A 12,997-nucleotide genomic window follows, 5' to 3' on the forward strand; every position below is an offset into this window, starting at 1 on the left:
ATTCAAGTTCCACGACAGTTCGTTCCTAATTGGAGTGGTTGGTGTATTCCATACTTCTAGCGATTGGATTTCACTGAAAACTCACCAAATGACTACTCCCACCATATTATGATGTTGCCCAAGTTTGGGGACCTATCCGAAATCAATAGGTGTGAGAAATTGGACAATTCAAGTTCAACGGCAGTTCGTTTCTAATTGGAGTGGTTGGTGTATTCCATACTTCTAGCGATTGGATTTCATTCAAAACTCACCAAATGACTCCTCCCACCAAATTACGATGTTGCCCAAGTTTTGGCTCGATCCGAAATTAATAGGTGTTCCAAATTGGACAATTCCAGTTCAACGGCAGTTCGTTCCAAATTGGAGTGGTCGGTGTATTCCATACTTCTAGCGATTGGATTTCACTCAAAACTCACCAAACGACTCCTCCCACCATATTATGATGTTGCCCATGTTTTGGCCTCGATCCGAAATCAATAGGTGTGAGAAATTGGACAATTCAAGTTCAACGGCAGTTCGTTCCTAATTGGAGTGGTTGGTGTACTCCATACTTCTAGCGATTGGATTTCACTCAAAACTCACCAAATGACTCCTCCCACCATATTATGATGTTGCCCAAGTTTTGGGGTTGATCCGAAATCAATAGGGGTTCGAAATTGGACAATTCAAGTTCAACGGCAGTTCGTTCCTAATTGGAGTTGTTGGTGTATTCCATACTTCTAGCGAATGGATTTCACTCAAAACTCACTAAATGACTCTTCCCACCATATTATGATGTTGCCCATGTTTGGGGCTCGATCCGAAATCAATAGGTGTGAGAAATTGGACAATTTAAGTTCAACGGCAGTTGGTTCCTAATTGGTGTGGTTGGTGTATTCCATACTTCTAGCGATTGGATTTCACTCAAAACTCACTAAATGACTCCTGACACCATATTATGATGTTGCCGAAGTTTGTGGCTCGATCCGAAATCAATAGGTGTGAGAAATTGGACAATTCAAGTTCAACGGCAGTTCGTTCCTAATTGGAGTGGTTGGTGTATTCCATACTTCTAGCGATTGGATTTCACTCAAAACTCACCAAATGACTCCTAACACCAAATTATGATGTTGCCCAAGTTTTGGGCTCGATCCGAAATCAATAGGTGTGAGAAATTGGACAATTCAAGTTCAACGGCAGTTCGTTCCTAATTGGAGTGGTTGGTGTATTCCATACTTCTAGCGAATGGATTTCACTCAAAACTCACCAAATGACTCTTCCCACCATATTATGATGTTGCCCAAGTTTGGGGCTCGATCCGAAATCAATAGGTGTGAGAAATTGGACAATTCAAGTTCAACGGCAGTTCTTTCCTAATTCGAGTGGTTGGTGTCTTTAATACTTCTAGGAATTGGATTTCACTCAAAACTCACCAAATGACTCCTCCCACCATATTATGATGTTGCCCAAGTTTTGGGGTTGATCCGAAATCAATAGGTGTTCGAAATTGGACAATTCAAGTTCCACGGCAGTTCGTTCCTAATTGGAGTGGTTGGCGTATTCCATACTTCTAGCGATTGGATTTCACTCAAAACTCACCAAATGACTCCTCCCACCATATTATGATGTTGCCCAAGTTTGCGGATCGATCCGAAATCAATAGGTGTGAGAAATTGGACAATTCAAGTTCAACGGCAGTTCGTTCCTAATTCGAGCGGTTGGTGTATTCCACTCTTCTAGCGAATGGATTTCACTCAAAACTCACCAAATGACTCTTCCCACCATATTATGATGTTGCCCAAGTTTGGGCCTCGATCCGAAATCAATAGGTGTGAGAAATTGGACAATTCAAGTTCAACGGCAGTTCTTTCCTAATTCGAGTGGTTGGTGTCTTTCATACTTCTAGGGATTGGATTTCACTCAAAACTCACCAAATGACTCCTCCCACCATATTATGATGTTGCCCAAGTTTTGGGCTTGATCCGAAATCAATAGGTGTTCGAAATTGGACAATTCAACTTCCACGGCAGTTCGTTCCTAATTGGAGTGGTTGGTGTATTCCATACTTCTAGCAATTGGATTTCACTGAAAACTCACCAAATGACTACTCCCACCATATTATGATGTTGCCCAAGTTTGGGGACCGATCCGAAATCAATAGGTGTGAGAAATTGGACAATTCAAGTTCAACGGCAGTTCGTTTCTAATTGGAGTGGTTGGTGTATTCCATACTTCTAGCGATTGGATTTCATTCAAAACTCACCAAATGACTCCTCCCACGAAATTACGATGTTGCCCAAGTTTTGGCTCGATCCGAAATTAATAGGTGTTCCAAATTGGACAATTCCAGTTCAACGGCAGTTCGTTCCAAATTGGAGTGGTCGGTGTATTCCATACTTCTAGCGATTGGATTTCACTCAAAACTCACCAAATGACTCCTCCCACCATATTATGATGTTGCCCATGTTTTGGCCTCGATCCGAAATCAATAGGTGTGAGAAATTGGACAATTCAAGTTCAACGGCAGTTCGTTCCTAATTGGAGTGGTTGGTGTATTCCATACTTCTAGCGATTGGATTTCACTCAAAACTCACCAAATGACTCCTCCCAACATATTATGATGTTGCCCAAGTTTGGGGCTCGATCGGAAATCAATAGGTGTGAGAAATTGGACAATTCAAGTTCAACGGCAGTTCGTTCCTAATTGGAGTGGTTGGTGTATTCCATACTTCTAGCGATTGGATTTCACTCCAAACTCACCAAATGACTCCACCCACCATATTATGATGTTGCACAAGTTTGGGGTTCGATCCGAAATCAATAGGTGTTAGAAATTGGACAATTCAAGTTCAACGGCAGTTCGTTCCTAATTGGACTGGTTGGTGTATTCCATACTTCCAGCGATTGGATTTCACTCAAAACTCACCAAATGACTCCTCCCACCATATTATGATGTTGCCCAAGTTTGGGGCTCGATCCGAACTCAATAGGTGTGAGAAATTGGACAATTCAAGTTCATCGGCAGTTCGTTTCAAATTGGAGTGGTTGGTGTATTCCATACTTCTAGCGATTGGATTTCACTCAAAACTAACCAAATGACTCCTCCCACCATATTATGATGTTGCCCAAGTTTTGGGCTTGATCCGAAATCAATAGGTGTTCCAAATTGGGCAATTCAAGTTCAACGGCAGTTCGTTCCTAATTGGAGTGGTTGGTGTATTCCATACTTCTAGCGATTGGATTTCACTCAAAACTCACCAAATGACTCCTCCCACTATATTATGTTGTTGCCCAAGTTTTGGGCTCGATCCGAAATCAATAGGTGTTCCAAATTGGACAATTCAAGTTCAATGGCAGTTCGTTCCTAATTGGAGTGGTTGGTGTATTCCATACTTCTAGCGATCGGATTTCGCTCAAAACTCACCAAATGTTTCCTCCCACCAAATTATGATGTTGCCCAAGTTTTGGGCTCGATCTGAAATTAATAGGTGTTCCAAATTGGACAATTCAAGTTCAACGGCAGTTCGTTCTGTTGCTTCGATTCAGCTGCACCAAAATAGATTCAGCTGCATCCTCAACTTGTGATACTCGCAAGTGCACGAGCCGTTTGGTAGTATAGCATATGTAAGTGCGAGGTCGATCCCACGAGGAGTGGTGATTGAATGATCCAATTTGTTTCCCCTACACAAAATAGAAATGGAAAAAGAAAATAAATAAAACAAGAAAGAAAGAAAAGAAAATAACTCAAGTAGATAAGTTCCCAAGTTCAATTTAGATTAATGGATTGATTCTAGCTAAAGTATGATTAAGCCATGGTGTTTGGTCATAACCTTGTGTTCCTAATTCCCTAATTTGATCATTTGTTGTCTAACCTAAAACTAAGCATTAGGAACCCATTAAGCATAGAAGAACAATTTAAACAACCAAGCATGTATCTAATCCCTGTTGTCGAATGTCCATACATACTCTTCCTATTCATAGTTCAATTCGAATTAAAGCATGGTGTCTACTCTTAATTCAAACCAAGATAGCTAACATGCAAGCCTAAATGGTGATCAATCATTCAAACTAGCATATTAACTTATAAGCATAATGAATAAGAACAAAAACCATAATTGAAACTTGGAAACTAATTAAACTTGAATACTTAAGAAAGAATGTACATTACAAATAAAAGTAAAGTAGAACTAAGAAAACTTGAAGGAAAATTTAGTCAACTCATTTTGTTACAACAATTGACAACTTGAAAGGAAACTAAGAGAATTTGAGGGAGAGAAGGGAAGGGAGCTCTAGAGAAGTGTTTGAGAGCTCCCCCCCTTGGGGTGTGTTTTGAAGCTTGAAGGCTTCTCTATTTATAGGGCTAAGAGGGAGGAGCAACATGATGAAATCCAACACCACCATTCCTCTTTTAATACAACCCATAACTCACACTTCATCTTGTCTATGTTAATGTGGTTGGAATCAATCTCATCCCATACTTCTTTTGCTGCACCTCAAGCATCTTCACATGGGTTCAAAGGTGATCAGTTGTGGCTGCCTTTGCTGCCAACCCATGTGGTTGCCTTTTGGTTGCCAACCCATGTGGTTGCCTTTTGGTTGCTGAAAAACGAGTTTTCTGAACCAGTCTTGGTGTAGGAAGGCCAGAAGTTTCAAAACGTATCCAATGGTGCCCAAATTTGGATATGTTATACTAGACACCCATTGGAATAACTTCTATGAAGAAAGTATTCCCATCGGAGCAGTAGAAGTGTGCGTTTTGGGCCTTGCAAGTTGGCAGCCGAACAGAGACTGGAATTGACTTCATTTTATTTCTTTGCTTTACATGCATGCACATGCTTTCTCTATAATAACTCCAGCATGTACCAACTTGCCCCTTTAGAATTTCATAGCTGGAATGCCTCCCCACTTCACTCATTATGTTGGATCCAAAGTCAGTTGCAGCATGGGTGAGGCACATGGCTTAAAGGAGGAGATAAGGCTCAAAGTTGGCAGCTGCAAATCCTGCTGAGCAAGGTTGGGTGTTGGACGGGCTGAGCACTCCACAAATGTCCAATTGGGCTGAAATTTGGATATGTTGTAGTAGACACCCATTGGAACAAGTTTAATGAAGATCTTCACCTCATTCGAGCCCCATAGCATGCTGATCCAAGGCCAAGAAGCTTACCTACGAAATTGGGCTGGAAAGGAGCCAAAATGTGTTTGTCTATAAGCTCTTCTTCCATTCACCCAAATCAAGCCTTAACATGCATGGATTGCATCATTTCCTATCCAAAGTCATCATTGTTACCTAAATGTCAATTAACTGAAAGATAAACACAAAAAGGATTAAAAGCACAAGTTTAACTCGAAAACATAACCAAATCATAAGCTAGAAGGGTACAAAATGATATACAATTATGAACCGATCACGTTCCTAATTGGAGTGGTTGGTGTACTCCACACTTCTAGCGATTGGATTTCACTCAAAACTCACCAAATGACTCCTCCCACCATATTATGATGTTGCCCAAGTTTGGGGCTTGATACGAAATCAATAGGTTTGAGAAATTGGACAATTCAAGTTTAACGGCAGTTCGTTCCTAATTGGAGTCGTTGGTGTATTCCACACTTCTAGCGATTGGATTTCACTCAAAACTCACCAAATGACTCCTCCCACCATATTATGATGTTGCACAAGTTTGGGGTTCGATCCGTAATCAATAGGTGTTAGAAATTGCACAATTCAAGTTCAACGTCTGTTTGTTCCTAATGGGAGTGGTTTGTGTATTCCATACTTCTAGCGATTGGATTTCACTCAAAACTTACCAAATGACTCCTCCCACCATATTATGATGTTGCCCAAGTTTTGGGCTTGATCCGAAATCAATAGGTGTGAGAAATTGGACAATTCAAGTTCATCGGCAGTTCGTTCCTAATTGGAGTGGTTCGTGTATTCCATACTTCTAACGATTGGATTTCACTCAAAACTCACCAAATGACTCCTCCCACCATATTATGATGTTGCCCAAGTTTGGGGCTCGATCCGAAATCAATGGGCGTGAGAAATTGGACAATTCAAGTTCAACGGCAGTTCGTTCCTAATTGGAGTGGTTGGTGTATTCCATACTTCTAGTGATTGGATTTCAGTCAAAACTCACCAAATGACTCCTCCCCCCATATTATGATGTTGCCCAAGTTTTGGGCTCGATCCGAAATCAATAGGTGTGAGAAATTGGACAATTCAAGTTCAACGGCAGTTCGTTCCTAATTGCAGTGGTTGGTGTATTCCATACTTCTAGGGTTTGGATTTCACTCAAAACATACCAAATGACTCCTCCCACCATATTATGATGTTGCCCAAGTTTGGGGCTCGATCCGAAATCAATAGGTGTGAGAAATTGGACAATGCAAGTTCAACGGCAGTTCGTTCCTAATTGGAGTGGTTGGTGTATTCCATACTTCTAGCGATTGGATTTCACTCAAAACTAACCAAATGACTCCTCCCACCATATTATGATGTTGCCCAAGTTTTGGGCTCGATCCGAAATCAATGGGTGTTCCAAATTGGACAATTCAAGTTCAACGGTAGTTCGTTCCTAATGGGAGTGGTTGGTGTATTCCATACTTCTAGCGATTGGATTTCACTCAAAACTCACCAAATGACTCCTCCCACCATGTTATGATGTTGCCCAAGTTTTGGGCCTGATCCGAAATCATTAGGTGTGAGAAATTGGACAATTGAAGTTCAACGGCAGTTCGTTCCTAATTGGAGTGGTTGGTGTATTCCATACTTCTAACGATTGGATTTCACTCAAAACTCAACAAACGACTCCTCCCACCATATTATGATGTTGCCCAACTTTGGGGCTCAATCCGAAATCAATAGGCGTGAGAAATTGGACAATTCAAGTTCAACGGCAGTTCGTTCCTAATTGGAGTGGTTGGTGTATTCCATACTTCTAGCGATTGGTGTTAAGCTCATAATTTCATACATATACATGCCCAATTTACTTACTTCTTTTGCTTAGTTCCTATAATTCTAAGTTATTTCCCTCCCTTTGTGTGTTTTGTAGGCCAATAGAGCAAGAGAGCATAATTCATGCAATTCAAGCATGTTAAGGCCTAATTTGGATGAATGGAAGAAGAGCTTAAAAGACAAACTCATTTTGGCTACAGCCCCCTGCCAGTCCAGTTCCGTAGGTCATATTGCAAGCTTTGTTTCAGCAACCTACACAGCTCGGATGAGGCAGCATTCTTCATGAAAGTTGTTCCAATGGGTATGTACTATAACATATCCAAATTTCAGCCCCATTGGATAAATATGGAGTCTGTTACCTAGCAAACACAGAGCCATGCTCAGGATGGATTTTATCAGCGCGCAAAATGAGTTAGCAATTTGTTTTGGCCTTAACTTCCTCCTCCGACCTTGGATTGGCCCAAATGACATATGGCTGGAAAGAAGACATTCTGAACTTCAATTTCGAGTGCTTAAAGTCCTAATTTGATTAAGAGAAGCCCAAGTTGTAAGCCCTTGAAGTTGCTGGTTATGCTGACCTCAGCATGTGCTGGTTGGATGCTTGGTCATGGTGAGCTAGGTATGAGCTATCATTTCTGGTTGGAAGCTTGGTCATGGTGACATGAAGATGAGCTAGGGCTACTGGTGGGATCTATTGGTGAAGTGCATCAACCAATTCAGATTTTATAATGCAAGTGTTGTATGCATTAGTGAAGTGCATCAACCAATTCATCTTTTATAATGCAAGTGTTGTATGCATTAGCCATATTGAATTCAGATTTGTCACTCCCCTCTCCCTATAAATACCACATCCATTCCACATTCAAGACACAACAAATCCTGAGATTCACAACCCCCACAATTCACTCCAACCATCCTCAAACACTCTCAAAATCCCAAACACTCCAACAATCACCAAAACAACTCCAGCAAACCTCTCTTCCATTTCCCTACGAATTTCATCTTCCTTAGCCATCACCACTCACTCAAACTCATCCCAAATCACCTCCATATCCTTCATACATCTTTCTAGAAGTGGGGAAGCTCTTGGAGAAGCATTAGAAGTGGAGAAGCACTTGGAGAAGCCTTGGACACCACAAGAACTTCAGAAAAAGGGTTTTTCTACTCTTATTGTATTCATTATGTTTTCTCATTTCTGTTCAAGTCTCTTTTCCATTATGAGTAGCTAAATCCATAACTAGGGCTTCGATGTAACCTAACATGAATATTCTGGGTTTATAAGTTTGGAGTTTCAAGTTTGATTCATGATTCATGTTCTTATTCATTATGCTTATAAGTTAACATGCTTGTTTGAATGATTGATCACCATTAGAACTTGTTTGTTAACTATCTTGGTTTGAATTAAGAGTATACACCATGCTTTAATTCGAATTGAACTATGAATAGGAAGAGTATGTATGGACATTCGACAACAGGGATTAGATACATACTTGGTTGTTTAAAATGTTCTTCTATGCTTAATGGGTTCCTAATGCTTAATTTTAGGTTAGACAACAAATGATCAAATTAGGGAATTAGGAACACAAGGTTAGGACCAAACACCATGGCCTAATCATACTTTAGCTAGAATCAATCTTTGAATCTGAATTAGACTTGTTACTTGAATCTTTATAACCCAGAATTGAATTGTTATGGTGATTCGAATGCCCTAGTCTCAAAATCTGTTTTCCAACTCTTAAAACCACTCTTTGTTACATTTGTTTACTTGTTTTTGTTTGCAATTTCATTTTGCTTCTTTTGTTCAACAATCACAACCACTCTTGTTTTAAATTCTGTTTTAGACATAACCTCCTACTTTCTTGAATTTGGTAATCTAAGTACATAACTAGTTTTAACTTCTCAGTCTTCGTGGGTACGACCTCGTACTTGTCTTGCTATACTACTAATTGCCCCGTACAATTGCGAGTTAACATAATATTAACAACAAATTTTGGCGCCGTTGCCGGGGACTGAACGAAAGTTCTTCCCTGGTTATGTGCCCAAGGTTACCCTATTCTTTTTAGTGTTTCTAATTAATCTAATTTTCTGTTTCAGGTAGTTTATGTCTAAAAATCCATTACTTGAACAAGTGAGGTCTTCGTTCCAACGTTCTAGATCTTTGAACGCAGGACCATCATTGCAACCCAGACGAGTGACCTCTGAAATTCAGAATCGTCTAGAAAGGGAGTTGTCAACTGCAAAAGAGCAAGCTCTTGCTACATTTACAAGTCTTGCTCTCCACACTGAACTTCCCGGTTCTTCACTTTCAAATTCGGAAGCAAGTTCAGACCAAGAAGAAGAAGAAATGATGGCTGCCATTGAGTTCATGGGAGAACTTGATATCCCAACAATTCCAGCATCTCCTTCAAGCATTTTGCTGCCCACTGTAGCTCGAAATTATGAGCTTAAATCTTCTCATCTTAATATACTGCCTTCCTTTTATGGTTTACCTAATGAAGATCCATTGACTCATATAAAGGATATTTTTAATGTTGTGAGTTCTTTTCCCTTGACAGGTGTGACAGAAGATCAACTTCGAATGAGAGTGTTTCCATACACTTTAAAGGATAAGGCGAAGTATTGGTTGAATTCTTTGAAGCCTGGTTCACTCACTACATGGTCTGCCATTCAAAAGAAGTTCCTAGAAAAATACTTCTCCACGCAAAAGACCGACATGCTTAGGGACAAGATCTTGTTATTTGCACAGCAAGATGATGAATCGTTTTGTGAAGCATGGGAGAAATTCAATGGGTTGCTCAACCAATGTCCTCATCATGGGATTCCATTGAAGCTTCAAATGCGTATGTTTTATAAAGGACTAACCCCTTCTAGTCATAATATAGTCACCAATTTTGCAGGTGGTTCTTTTAAAACCAAAACTCCAGAAGAAACGTACGAACTCTTTGAGGAGATAGCAATGGAGACCCAACATACGGATACAAGAGGTAAACGTGTTATTAGTGGTTCTAATGATGCTTCTAGTGTGCAGATTTCAAAACTGGAACAAAAGCTAGATGCTCTTCTTGCATTAAACTCAAGAAGCCCTCCGAAGGAAGTGTGTAGCATTTGTGAATCTCATGACCATGCTACCACAGCTTGTCCACTTGGGGCTGGATATCCAGAATTTGTGCAAGAGCAAGCTAAGTTGGTAAATTCCTACAACCAAGGTCCAAGAAATGATCCATACTCTCAAAGTTATAATCCAGGTTGGAGGAATCATCCAAACTTTTCATGGAGAAATACCCAGAATTAAGCAAATCCCCCTTCATTCCAAAGGCCACAACAATCATCATCATCATTGGAAGATATAGTGAAGCAGATGGCAATCAACCAATCCAATTTTCAGCAAACTACACAAGCTGCCATCTCCAAATTGGAAGTCCAATTAGGCCAAATAGCTGCTGAAATAACTCAAAGAGTGCCTGGGAAATGGCCAAGCCAAACTGAGATCAATCCAAAGAACCCAGAAGCCAAGGCAATTCATGTGCTCAGATCAGGTAAGATCATTGATAATAAAGATGATTCTAATCTTTCAAATGATGTTGTGATTGTAGAAAATGAAGAGGAGGAGACCATGGCCACGGAAGGAGAACAACTCAAAACTTCTCAATCTGCTCCTAAGGCCAAATCAGATTCTCAGAAATCCGATCAATTCCAATTGCATAAAAGGGATGACAAATTTGTGCCACCACATCTTCAAGAAGATAGATACGTGCCACCCGCTCCATATGTTCCACAGATTCCATTTCCAGGCCGTCTTAAGAAAGCAAAGCAAGATAAGGCTTTTAAAGAGATTTATGATATTTTGAGTAAAGTTAATATCAATTTGCCTTTGCTTGATCTTATTGAACAGATTCCTGCATATGGAAAATTCATCAAGGACTTGAAAACTCACAAGCTCAATTTCGCTCCAAATGAAGGAGTAAAGCTCGACCAGAATGTAAGTGCTGTATTGCAAAGGAAGCTTCCACCAAAACTAGATGATCCTGGCAGCTTTGACATTCCCATTAACATTGGAGGCAAGAAGGTTGGAAGAGCCATGTTGGACTTGGGAGCAAGCATCAATGTTTTGCCATATTCAGTTTATCAAGAGCTTGGCTTAGAAGGGATGAAGAAGACTTCAATGCGACTTGAACTAGCTGATCATTCTATAAAATATCCAAAAGGTATTGTAGAAGATATTCTAGTTCAAGTTAATACACTAATTCTCCCTGCTGATTTTGTAGTGATGGACATGGAAGACAATCCAAATGGAGATCGTGTTGATCCCATTCTCCTAGGCAGGCCATTCATGGCCACTGCAGACACAATCATCAAAGTGAAAGATAGCACTCTCTCCATGACTGTTTTGGGTGAAACTGTTGAATTTAAAATGCTTAATACTCTATCTCAACCTTCTATCTCTCTTGATTCTTGCTTTTCAATTGATGTTGTGGATCATGAGGTTTCTTCCAAAATTTTGCAAAGAAAGTCTAATGATGCTCTAGAAGCTGTCTTAACACAAGAAGAGGAAGATCTTTGTGAACCGGAGTTCCAAGAAGTGGTGGCTGCCTTAGAAGTGTTTCCGCCATACCCACCATCCTTTAGGCCACCAATCGAGCCTCTTGGACCATCATCCACGAAATTGGAGCCATCCATTGTCATCCCACCAAAGCTAGAACTTAAACCTCTTCCCAATAATCTTAAATATACATATTTGGGTGCTAACGAAACTCTCCCTGTTATAATTGCTGCAGGTCTCTCCTCACATGAAGAAGAGAGCTTAATTAAAGTTCTAAAAGAGCATAAAACAGCCATTGGGTGGACCATAGCAGACATCAAAGGAATTAGTCCAAGCATGTGCATGCACCGGATTTTAATGGAAGAAGACAGCAAACCATCTCGTGATGCCCAAAGGAGGCTAAATCCCAACATGAAAGAGGTGGTTAGAGCTGAAGTTTTAAAGCTACTCGATGTAGGAATCATCTACCCAATTTCAGATTCTAAGTGGGTGAGCCCTGTGCAAGTTGTTCCAAAGAAGTCCGGAATCACCGTTGTGAAGAATGAGAAGAATGAGCTAGTTCCTACACGAACTGTCACTGGTTGGAGAGTTTGCATTGATTACAGGAAGTTGAACACATCCACTAGAAAAGATCATTTCCCCTTACCTTTTATTGATCAAATGCTTGAACGTTTATCTGGCCATGCTTACTATTGTTTTCTTGATGGTTTTTCAGGTTATAATCAAATTCCCATTGCTCCGGAAGACCAAGAGAAAACCACATTCACATGCCCATTTGGTACGTTTGCTTATAGAAGGATGCCATTCGGTTTATGCAATGCCCCAGCAACTTTCCAAAGATGCATGATGTCAATCTTTTCAGATATGGTGGAACGATTCATTGAGGTATTTATGGATGATTTTTCAGTTTTTGGTTCCTCTTTTGATAATTGTCTTCACCACTTGTCTCTAGTGCTTAAAAGATGCCAGGAAACAAATCTGATTTTGAATTGGGAGAAGTGTCACTTCATGGTGAGACAAGGCATTGTACTAGGCCATGTGATTTCAAGCAAGGGAATCGAAGTGGATAAAGCCAAGATCGACCTCATCTCAAATCTTCCACCCCCTACCTCTGTTAAAGGAATTAGAAGCTTTCTAGGTCATGCTGGATTCTATAGAAGGTTCATCAAAAATTTCTCAAGCATTACAAGGCCATTGTGTAATCTCCTTGCTAAGGATGCTGTTTTTGAGTTTAATGAAGCTTGCATGGAAGCTTTTTCTACCTTGAAGAGGGAGCTAACTTCAGCCCCTATTATCATAGCTCCGGATTGGTCTTTACCATTTGAAATAATGTGTGATGCCTCTGACTTTGCTATTGGTGCAGTTTTAGGTCAAAAGAAGAACAAGCTGCCCCATGTGATTCATTATGCTAGCCGGACCTTGAATGATGCTCAAATCAACTACTCCACAACAGAGAAGGAGTTGCTTGCTGTGGTTTTTGCTTTAGAAAAATTTCGTTCTTACCTTGTTGGTTCTAAAGTAAT

General features: G+C 40.3%; 1 non-coding gene across 1 annotated transcript; it reads right to left on the reverse strand.

The window, feature by feature from the left end:
• Nucleotides 1-9,647: 9,647 nt before the first annotated feature.
• On the reverse strand, nucleotides 9,648-9,754 carry LOC148297663 (small nucleolar RNA R71). Its single transcript, XR_015833234.1, has one exon. It is a non-coding gene; the product is annotated as a small nucleolar RNA R71 (small nucleolar RNA).
• Nucleotides 9,755-12,997: the final 3,243 nt, after the last annotated feature.

This window comes from Prunus avium, chromosome 1 (assembly GCF_965620075.1).
Source record: "Prunus avium chromosome 1, drPruAviu1.hap1.1, whole genome shotgun sequence".
NCBI classification, from domain to species: domain Eukaryota; kingdom Viridiplantae; phylum Streptophyta; class Magnoliopsida; order Rosales; family Rosaceae; genus Prunus; species Prunus avium.